The sequence below is a fragment of the Sturnus vulgaris genome, chromosome Z, assembly GCF_052056855.1.
Source record: "Sturnus vulgaris isolate bStuVul1 chromosome Z, bStuVul1.hap1, whole genome shotgun sequence".
Classification (NCBI taxonomy): domain Eukaryota; kingdom Metazoa; phylum Chordata; class Aves; order Passeriformes; family Sturnidae; genus Sturnus; species Sturnus vulgaris.
In genome coordinates, this window is record NC_142283.1 from 74,649,782 (window position 1) to 74,661,421 (window position 11,640).

Below are 11,640 nucleotides of genomic sequence, written 5' to 3' on the forward strand. Positions count from 1 at the left end.
AGACCAGGACACCAGGACCCAGTTTATCTGACCAGAGCTTGGTCTGGAGTTGTATTTTAAGAGGAATGCAAAACTGTTTCCATTTTAAAACTTTTGTTTAATATAATTACCATGTTTCCCATAAGGAAGTTTTTCCAGAACCCTGGGCTAGCAGGTTCAGTGAGTGTTTTGGGGCTCACACTTCTCCAAAGGCAAGGTGAAGACGAACAGGGAGTGAGCAAAAAGACTTTATTACAGACATGAACATTTGTCCTGCTGCCTACCAGAGACATAACATTTTCCACTTCTTTCAGGAAAGGGTAGGGTCTTGAGCCATCTGACCAAACCTGGGCTTCAGCAAAGGGTAATTGTCTGCATCTGAACATGTATTAAATTCCCAGGGTGGTTGAGCCAATAATGCTCTTGGAGATCAGCTTCTAATTAAATTACACATTCCCATTTGCACTGTGAGATCCACTGCTGGCAGAGCACCTCTACCCCAGACAAAGTCTTGGGTGGAAAGGGTCCCAGCTCCAGGGTGATGTATTTTTCTTGGTGAACTTATTTTACCTTAAAGCAGCGTAGCACAGAGAGAAAATGCCCACAGGTCAGGAGTAGGATAACCTTGTGTCATAGCCTGCATGGTCTCATCTCCTAACTCCCTGGACACCTCTACTGGATGAAAACCTGCTCTTCCCAAATTTTCACACTATTTTCCTTCTCTGGATTGAAATTGTGAAGAACAGAATTTAGTACCCACTTCTATTGCTGACACATGGAAGAAGCACCTCTCCCTACCTATGTATCTGAACTGTGCCAGACTGTCTCAGGATCAGAGGAATATTTAGGTAGGAAAAGACCTCTAGGATCACTGAGTTCTCTCATGTGTATGAGCAAATGAAACAAAATTTACCCCTGCATCTAACTTGGAATCACCTAATAAATCACTCCAAGCATACTTGTAAAGCTTACCAGTTACTAGGGCAAGAGCTGATGTGCAGGTGGCTGGACACTTGGACGCTGTCACTGCAGACACAGTTATTTGGTTTACAGATGTCACAGATAGTGGAAAGGAAAGTTTCTTTTCACAGTTCACTGCATCCCATGGTCACACCTCATGTCAGGTTTCATGTCCAGGGAATAAACTCTTGAGCATCTTGCCCAGAAACTTTGCTGTGCAGTGATGGATTCAGATTTTTTCTTCAGAAGAATCCGGTAGGGAATATCAGATCATAGCACACACTTTCCAAGCAGAATTCTGCTGGAAATGGTGTGGCCTGCAAGAGAAAAACTGAAAACTATTGGCAGATGATTTCCAAAGGAGGAACTAGTTGTGGGTATTGGGCTCTGCGCAGGCTAAAGGGAGCTCTGAGGTTAGAACTCTGGAAAACTACAAAACCTTTTAGGTCACCCAGATGAGGACCCATCTCCATAGGGCTGGTTGGACTCAAAGAGGCTGATGCAATTTGGGAAGTAGCTTGTCACAGCCTGTGCAAAAAGTCTGACTGGAAAGTTGGACTCAGTGCAGGAGCTGTGGAAGGGTGGGAGTTGTAGCAGATAGTGTTATAGAATGCTGAGCTATAGAATTAGTGAGAGGCTCAGGGTATGCTCAAGAAGTCAGGTTTTTCATAAACGGTGACACACAATGTGTCTGTAAAAGGATGGGTTTAAGATGTTTTAATTAGTTCAATTCTTTTCTTTTTCTTTATTAGGTTGCAGAAGCCATGACTGAGTACTCACATACAGTGACAGTGGTCTGACACACAGCTTTGCTGGATGGAAGTTTTTGTGAAGTGTGATTCGGTTTCCTAGGTCTAGGACTGTAGCTGTGTCTTTATCTGTCCTGTGCTCTCAAACCGCTTTGGTTCACTCAGGAAATTTTCAGACATGAGCGTGGGAAACAGTTTCTCTCCTAAAATGTGAAATGAAATTGTCACTGTTTGTATGATGGCAAAAGTGGCACTGTAAGAAATTAATTACAGTGTTACGAGATCCTTCATATTACAGGAAGTGATGATTCTGATGCTAATTACACACTAGAGTTGCTATAAGCTGCCAAAACTGCTAACAAATACCATGAGCCATGAATGGCCCCAGACTGAATGCACATGATGCTTAGGACACTAAGGACCTGTGGGAAATTTAGAATCATAGAATTATAAATCACAGATTCATAAAGGCTGGAAAGGCCCTTCAAGACCATCAAGTCCAACTTTTGAACTAAACACCACCACACCCTCTTAAACCATATAATGGAGTGCTGTGTCTACTTCTGCACATGGCAAGTAGACCTGGTCACTGACCAACTCTATGTAGATGTTATCAAATAATTAACCACTATCATTCCCCATTTCCAGCTTCTCTTCCTTCCAGTTTTGTGTAAAAACTCTTACCTGTGGGCTCTGTTCCCTTGGAAAGGTTGAGGGGTAAGCTGTCAGAGGCAGCTGTGGAAGCTCCCTGTTTGCATCTTCACGGCTGATGTTCAGCCCCTGTAGAAAATCCAGACAGTCTGGACCAAATCCAAGCTGTGCATCTGGCATATGTCTTTCTCAACCCTTTTTCTTGAGGAAATTTTGGGTTTCATGGCTAGTTAAATAACAAGAATGGTGACTCACACTGTGCAGAGGGAGATCTTCCAGCATTTTAGGAGAGTCCTGAGCAGGAGAAGGGGAAGGACTGGTGGGGGATCAGTAGTTACTAGGCTCTGTGACGCACATTCCTGGTACACATCCATGCTCTCCCATACCTCCATCTGTGCTGCCTGTGGCAGTTCCTCTCTCTGCAGCCCATCTGCAGCACATGAGGAACTGCTCACCCACCCTTTTTGGATATTTAGAGGAAGATGGTGTCTGCCTGGTAGTCTGTGGGACATGCTGGAGCTCTGCAGCTATTTCTGGTGCAAGCTCTTCCTTCCCCTACATCTAGATATTCTGCTGCCCAAGTCCCAGCTCAGGAGGAAACCCTGCCTGGCTGAGCTGCACTGCCATAAAACCTCTAAACCCATACCAGCTCAGCTTTTCAGCTCTCTGATGTCTCTACACAACCCACAGAGAAGTGTCAGAGAAAGGAAGGCTGGTTTTAAATCCAGGCATTTATACTGGCTTAGGTTTTCTGATTAACATGAGAGCTGGATGGTAGCTTATTATGGGGAATAATGTGCAGAAAACCTCTGAGAGAGACAACAAAGGGAAAAACAGATTTTCTTTTTCTTCCTGAAAAGATGCTTTTCTTTTGTTGTTGGCAACAGTGTGGGAAGGTTCGTGTCTCAGTTTCCCAACCTGTAACAAGGAGTACACCTTTCTCAGGGAGGATTCCTTAGGAAGACATAAGCTGGCACCAAAGTCACCTTTTTCCTCTGCATTATTGGCTTTTGGGTTTCAATAATGGCTTGATTTCTTCATCAAGACATGAGAAAATTCAAAAATATAAACGGAGCTTTGATGCTTTAAACTGGGCTATTCATCTCTTGTTATAAAGACAGGCTACAGTGACAGAAATGAAAATGAGTGAAATAACTGGAAAAAAAATCACTTTCGGGGGCAAATACATGGTAAAATTTGAAAAAAAAAATCAAAATTTGAAACAAAGTCAGCCTGTCAGGGAGAATATTTTCTGATGAGGACTTGGCACTTTGCAGGTCTTGATGCTGCGTGCTAAGAGTGCTAAAAGTCCTTTTCCTGTTCTTATTCTGCTTTTCCTGATTGTGCCCTCGATCAGCACAGCAAAAACTGGTAACTGCAGCAGATGCAGAGGGTGGAGCTTTTTAACATAATTTTGGCTACCTCCGCTTTCAGCATTTCAGAGTTGCTTTTCAAAGATAAAGCTCCAACAGTTTCAGGAAAAACCATAGTATCCCAGAAAAACAGAGATGGAAGAATCTCAGCAATTGCCAGATATTGCACTCTTTTGCAGTGCTGCAAGTTGCAAATGTTTTTCTTTGGATCTTCTTCAGGAAATTGTCAGCCAGGAAAAACAGATTTCGTGGGGAAATCTTCCCTTTTGATGGGGTCACACAACACCTCAGGTAGGGATGCAATCTCTTGGCCCCTCATGCAGATAAATTCCCCAGCCCAGATCCCACTGACTGACTCACGATCGAGGGGAATTTCATTTCTCCTGGCAGTGTCCTGTTCCCGCTTAGGAGCAGGCACAATTTAGCAGCCAGTTAGAGCCTATCTTTCAGCCTAGGATTTATTACTGCATTTCTTTTTTCCCTTTCCCTCTCTGGCATTTCTGACAGTCACTCACACTTGCTTAAAATTAGGTTGAAAGTGACTTTAATGAGATCAGAAGATCTTTTAGAGGTTGCAGCAAGCATGACCTCACACTTCCACTGTATCCCTAATTGATACTGCAGGTTATCCTGTACTAAATCGGTGTGTAAAGTTCATAGTAGTGTCATTTGTCAGTATTTTTAAACCTAATTACCTAGGGAAACAAGGTGTTGCATTTACTTTTCCCCTCTATTTGTTTCCTCTTTCCCCACCGCATGTCCAAAAGTATGATTTCTACCATACTTTTAATCTTGTAGGAGATGTCCAAGGTTTTAATTTGCTCACAGTTTTGTGCAAACTGGCAGCTGGATAGAGCAGAAGCCTGTGTTAGAGTTGCTCTCTGCTGCTTCCATACAAACCAGAGGCAGAATTCTGCACAATACACATGCTGTTGACCAAGGAGCACTTATGTCCTGGCTAATTAAGCAATTCAGATACTGCTCCAAGCCAGCCACAGTGCAGGACCCAGATCTCCAGCCAAACTAGTAGCAGATTCTGAAAGGAGCTGCAGCATCAGGATGGAGGAGATTGGAAAGGAAACTGTAAGAAAGGTCACCGTATTAACTCTGTTGGTCACAGAACAGATTATTTTTAACAGTGTTTTTTCCCCACAGGAATAATTTTCTCTTCTTCATCATTTCCAGATACAATTCTCATGCCTTTAGCAGCTACATCAGCACTGGATTCTTGGACACTGAATTTGGTGCAGGCAGTGCCCTGCCAAGAGTTGTCATAGGTCACAGGGAAAAGCCATGGAAAAGGGGAAGTGCTGCTGGCAGGACCTCTAATGGAGTTACAAGAGGAGGAAGCTGGCTTCTACAGAAGGGTTGTAAATGGCCCCTCCACTACTGGAGGTGATCTCACAATTCCTTTTGTTGTTGTCTCTGACTGCCATTGGAATCACTGCTTACCCACGTGCACTGCAAACTGAGAGCTGAGCATTAGCAAGAGGACAGTGGACACCTTTTGCAAGGCCAACTTGGGGACCCTTCTTGGCATTGGAAGCAGAGCTGCTTTGAATATCTGGCTGATTCTTTGGTGCCTTCATGGCAGTTGATGAGTTTGAGAAATCTGCTCCAGCTCTGGATACTGGGAAGCTGCAAAATTATTTTCCTTTATTTACTTCATTTCTGTTTGCCCAGATGTTGCTGCACACCCTTGGGGGGGTCCCACTTATTTCCCCCTGAGGTACAGTGTGTCAGCAAAAGCCATGTGGCTGAATTCTCTGCACAGCAAATGGATTTTCCTTGCAAACCTCAGGTCTTTTGGTCGCTGTGGATCAGACTGGTGGGAGCTGTGAGCAGGATGTAAAGGCAAGAGGATTGTACATCCAGTGAGAAGGGGTCATACAGTTCTCTCTGTTGTCGCCAGTGAAGCATATGAATCATCTCTTCCTACAAATAGTTTCCTTGTGTTGCTGGCTGCTTTGCATGGCCCTCATCTTAATCAAATAACACAGGTTTGGACATAGCTGCTGACCAAAAGAGTCTCCTCATCTGAGACTTCTTGCTAGGATATGTGGTAAGGATGAGGAGATATTTCCAGAAAACCTGAAAATTATTTTCTCATGTTGCAACATGTTTCTCTCTGGGAAAGACCTTGGAAACTGTCAAAGCCTGATTCATCTGTTGAGGGCAGCGTAGTTTTTGGCCAAATCTCACAGTTTTATTACAAGTTCGGTTTTTAAAAAAATTCGGTTTTAAATTTGATGTGTGGAAATAGGCAGAAACCTCTGAGTCTTCACATGTTTCTTGACTAATATGGTTGCTACACAAAAAATAAGTCTGAAACCAGCAGGATCCCTCAATTTCTTTGCAGTCTGACTGTGTCTAGCCTCTAGAAAAATACCTCTCCTACAATTCCTTTCCCATATTCTCATTCCTCTTCGCCCATTTTAAAAAGGAGAGGCTGGAATTGTTTTCTCTTTGTCCTTGGGAAACCAGGACAGACTTTGGAAACCATTACATATGGCAGAGATGACTGTAAGTCATGGGAAGAAACCTCCCCAAAAATCTGAAACAGTAAACTGCAACCCAGGTGACACTTTTCATGAATAATGACACTTTTCAAGAATAATGTCTTATGAGTAAACACTTGTTTGGCTGCTGTGAGCTCATCTCAGTGAAAAACATTGTACTATCCAAACAGTGAGGAGCCAGGTCAGGAAAAGTGAAGGAGAAGGCAGACTTTATTATATTTTTAAAGCCTCAGCAGTTGAAAAGCTTCGTATTCCAGCACTACACTTTCCTATCTCTAAGTGAAATGCTCTCAGAATGAACACTTTTCTTGGGTAAAAATTTACTTCACTGAAGTTTGGCATAGGAAAATTTAAACTAAATAACTTTTCTGGGTCAGCTCAACAATAAAATCCACCTCCATTCAAGCCTCCACAGCTTCTAACAAGCATCACTTCAGGCTTTTCTTGTGTCTATCACTGTTTATCAGCTGGGATTCTTGCACAGGTGATAATGCCACTGTGGTCTTTGCTTCTGACTGTATGGCGCAGTGAGTTTTGGGAGATGAGGATTTCAGTGACAATTTTGGGGCTTTTCAGCTGCTTCAAGTGATGTTCAGTCTGCCCCTTGCATAGACAGGGAGGTAGCAAAGTTGGAGCAGAGATTGTTCAAGAAATATTTCAGGATGACCTACCAAGGATTAGAGTCAGAAGCATATTTCTCTCTTTCTTTCCAAGCTGTGGCTCTTGTTGGAAATGTATTTGTAGCCTCAGATGGAGTTCTTTGGTCAGAATTATATTCTCATAGGTGACTCTAAACACAAACCAATTGTAGGGGGGTGAAAGACAGTGAGCCTGGGTGTAAATGATCTCACCCTCATTTGTAAGTGATCTCACCCTCATTCAGCTCACAACTCTTTGAGAGATGCAAGAGTTTGTGGGAAAGATCAATTTGGATAAATGAAGGGCTGAACTGACAGTCCAAGAAGAGCTGAGGTTCAGCTACCATGTGGGCACAAGCTGGGAGTAGGTGATACTTGATACTTATTTTAAAAATTTGTTTGAAAATTCCCAGGGGGAGCACCTCGAACAGATGCAACTCTTATTGTCCTGTGCATCCTCAAACAGTTAAACAGGCAGGATAGGTTTTTAGGGGAAAAGGTCTGTGCAGGGCTTACTCACATCTTTGAAGCCACTGTCTGGAGAGGCTTTCTCAGCTCTGCTCTGCTAGTGCCTGGCAGTGAGCTTGGGCTTCTGACAGCTTCTGTCATCTGTGCTTAAAGTATTGTTATGTGCCAAGATGAATACATTGTATTCATACAGAGCCAAAAGTTTTATTAAAATATTAACTTAATCAAGACATAATAAATGTATTATTAGTCCAGTTGCAATGATACTAACACTTATAATCCAGATTAACACACAAAAATCCTTATTAGTCGTAATGCTCTTAAAGCTGCTACAAGAAAAGTTGCAATATTTAATCTTCCTCTCCAGTGCTATCCTCACCTTCTGATGTCCCTGAGTCTTGTGGCTGGTGGTACCAGCCTCCTCAAGCAGAGAGGTGGTGGTGGCTTGTCTCTGTGAGTCATCAGTGCCCTGAGTTTTCACCAGCACAAGCACAAATTTCGTGATAGTGCTCTTTGCTCCTCAGACCTGAAGTTTGCTTGGGGCTATTTTTATGTTTTTTGTTTTTTGGTTTTTTTCTCATTACACTCTTTCTCCTTCTTAGTAGTTTCCAGGTGAGGTTTAAAAGTTGCACAACAGCTTTCCCCAGCCTCAGTTAACCTAAAGGGCTATTTCTTGTTATGCAGTGACTACCTATGATTGCCATTTTACCCTACATGGTAGCACAGAGATAAAGCCAGAACAGGTTATGCAGAAGTTCTTTGACCACATAACATAAACTAACACCAGCACAGGTCAAGATAAGCCTGGATGCCTGAGCTTGTGTCTTTCACCAGCAATTTAAAGAATTATATTTACTGGGCAATATCAGTGCTTTGACAGATGCAGACGTCCAAATATTTTTGCTTCGTATGGCAGCAGGAGGAGACCCTCAAACACAAGAAGCCACCTAAGAAGAGGTGACAAGACCTGACATCACCGTTGTTGATGTACTCAGGTGAAAGTCTCACCATTGCAGGTGGGATGAGAACTGGTGGGATGTTTTCTTTTGTCCCAGGATGCAAGGAGCTTTTGTGTAGTGCTGGATCTCTTCATCCTTTTATCCACCATATGTTTGTTATGTTGAGGTTGTGCTGTATCTGAGAGAAGGACCACGTTTGTCTCTCTTTTCTTTCTTCTTTTACTGACAGTTGTGAATTTGTTTTCAACCTTTAGTCTCTGAGATGGCTTTAGTCTCTGAGATGATTGGTGGAGACAGTCAAAGCAGCTGTTATTTCTGCAAAGGTTTTTTAATGGGCAATGCTGTCAAGGTTCCCTTGGGAATAATAAGAGGAGTTTCAGGGCTCTTCTCAATCCTAGAAGTAGTTTCCCCCCTCTTCATTAACATGAAAAAAACTAGCGAAATGCGAAAATTTTAAGAATTTGTTTTAATTTTTTTAAAATACACTTTCCTGTGCCTTATATTATGGTTGTCTACAGTGCTAAGCCTGCTGCAGCTGGTGGCCAATTTATCGATGCTGAGGTTGTCTGAGTGGGTGGGTGTGCACTTGCTTTTCCCCCGGGTTCAGTCCTTCCCCTGTTCCAAGGGCAGGGGAGGATGTCAGCTCCTCGCAGGAGTGGCTTCCCGAAGGCAGGGGTGCTGCTGCCACCTCTTGGAGCTGGGAATAAGGGACTAGCCCAGCATGGGAAGCGCTGTCATGGTGCACTGGAAGAGGCCAGCGTGTGGGGAGCACAAGGTTGGCACCTCTTAATTTTGGTCATGCTTTTCACATGGTAAGTTGTGCTCTGGTGAAGGCCAAAGATCTGAAACAGGTGTGAATTTTGGTCTCATCTAGATCCTCAAACAGCACAAGATCATCCATACAGGCATTTGATTTCCAAAGGATATGTTTTCGATTCAGGATATAAATGGTGTGTGATATGGCCCTCTGCAGTTTCCAGGGATGTCTGTACAGCTGTGTAATGGAAGTCGTCATTCTGAAGCTATTACTGTCTCTGAAATGCTATTAAAATTCTTCACTGCTATATGCATTACTTTCATTATGATAAATGGAGGGGTGGAAACCAGGTTGCTTTAAAGTCACACTAAGATCTGACCTGCTCTCTACAATCTATTTTCTACAATCATTATTTTCTGTTCTTTGCTATCTTGGTTCTTAAGTGGTGCTTATCAGCATAATATCTATGTGCTATCTAGGAATGCATTAAGCAACAGATATTACATGTTGAGCTCCAATCCTGCTCATGGGAGAAAAATATGTGTAATTATATTGTTTTGTTTGAAATGCTCCTTGCAGCAAGTCAGTCTCTCCCTTGCTTTTTCACAGAGGCACACGTGCAGACACACATATAGAGCTCTCCTTTTAAGCTCGTGGAAGAACACCAGGAGCAGGGATGCTTGTGATGGCTTTTGGCTATGGGAAAGTTTTGCTCCACAGAGTGTGGCTGCCCCCACATAGACTCTTCCTCCTAGAGATGAGGATAGAGTTCAATACTGCTCAACGAAGAAACACCAAGGGCAGCCTCAATTCTGAAGCTGCAGGCTCTTTTAGAGAGTTTGGTCTCCTGCTACCAAGACCTTTCTAAACAGGGAGTGGAGGTGATTTGCTGTTCTCTGGGAATGTAGTGGCAGCCAGGATTCAGAGGGAGCCTACCATAGCCCTGGCTTATCCAGGCATTTATTGGTGTGTTGTGCTGCCCAAAGCATACCACAGTGAGTCTGGGCACAAGGCCCTCCTGCTCCACAGCTTTTCCTCAGGCAGTCCTTGTTTCCCCCTTTTTTCCCCCAATTGCTCTGTTTTTACCCCTGCCTGTTTGGGGTGGTTGGAATGGGAGCTAAGCCAGAAGCTGTCCTGCTGTGAAGGTCCCTGCCAGTCTGAGGCCAGCCCAGCACAGGGCTCAGGGCAGGGACCCATCCTGCAGTAGAGATCCAGACAAAACCTCAGTGTTGAGAGTGCCACCACTGCTGTGAGATCTCTGCATCTCTGGCTGTTGGCTTCTAGCTGGGGCTGAAGGCACCATCTCTGATTTACAAGCCTTCCATGATAGTCTTGATCTGTAGATCACTGGCTTTTGAATTTTTCAGCTTCTAAATGCTAGGCAATTGAGGTAGTGAACAGCAGCTCCTGAAGGAATGGGACATATATAAACTTGCTGCATCAGTCACATTTGGTGACCCTCCTTGGCACAAGGCTACAGCACAACTGTGCTGACAGTCCTGCTCAGCTGTGGCAGGAATATGCAAAACATTTTTTCAAATGGCCTTTCTTGGCTCTCCAATCATCATCTGAAACAGATACTTCATTAAAATATGTTTTACTGAAAGAGAGGAGGGACTGGACTAGAGTAAGGTAGTAGGGAAGATAACTATAATGCAAGAGAGCGGCCCATAAAACATATTAGTCAATCATTTATAGAAACAATGACAAGGAAATACAAATGAGGGAGAGGAACTACAACAGCCAATTTTGTGGCATTTTCTGTAAACAGCAATTGAGTGATGCTCCAGTGACTCATTCACATGGCATTTTCCCAGATCTGATAATATCCTGGACTATGAGCAACTCTCCTATCTATGCAGATTTTTTTTTTCTTAAACATATTTCATGCACCTTTGTGCATAACATAACATTGTTATGTGTGTAATTGCGTATTGGAGATCTCTATCCTCTGTTTCTGTTCTTTGCTTACGCCTGCCTTGGCTTATGATCCTATCATGTGCTGAAAGCTGAGCAAGACTGATCCGGCAGGACGGGTCAGTGCTTGAGAGGGAAACTCTGATTAAACCTCTGAGTGCTGCAGCAACTGGTGACAGCATTTGTGAGGGATAAACTCCCTCCAGACTGGCTGGGTAGGACACTGCCCATGCGAGCACCATTTTCCTTACATACTTGTGGTCATCCAAGTCAATCACTAGCTGATACTGTAGGACTTTTCCATGGGATTTGCAGTTTTCTTCACAGTTATGGGTTGTCAGCAGGTAGGAAGAAATTGAAAGTACCAGGACTGCTTTCTTCAGGACCTATCTTCCTTATTTCAATAAATAGATGGGTGTTGAGATAGCTGATACAGAACTCAGAATAATGTAGACTTTGACCCTGGGTTATGGATTAGGGTCAGTCTGTTGAGAGTTTAATGATGATCAGGATTCATTAATCTCAGCTGCTCTGTGTTGATCAATCTTGCTATCCTGTCAGCAAGTGTGAAACAACAAATGCAAATTATGAACACCTTTTTTCCCTCAGTGCTGACAACCTAGAACATAACATGTTTTGTCACTCTTGGATCATATCTTGCTCTATGCAG

At 43.3% G+C, this 11,640-nt stretch overlaps 1 long non-coding RNA gene across 1 annotated transcript; it reads right to left on the reverse strand.

The window, feature by feature from the left end:
* Nucleotides 1-209: 209 nt before the first annotated feature.
* On the reverse strand, nt 210-2,657 carry LOC148219943 (uncharacterized). The gene is made up of 3 exons (XR_015799700.1): nt 2,373-2,657; nt 952-1,891; nt 210-549 (listed from the first exon to the last, which is right to left on the reverse strand). It is a non-coding gene; the product is annotated as an uncharacterized LOC148219943 (long non-coding RNA).
* Nucleotides 2,658-11,640: the final 8,983 nt, after the last annotated feature.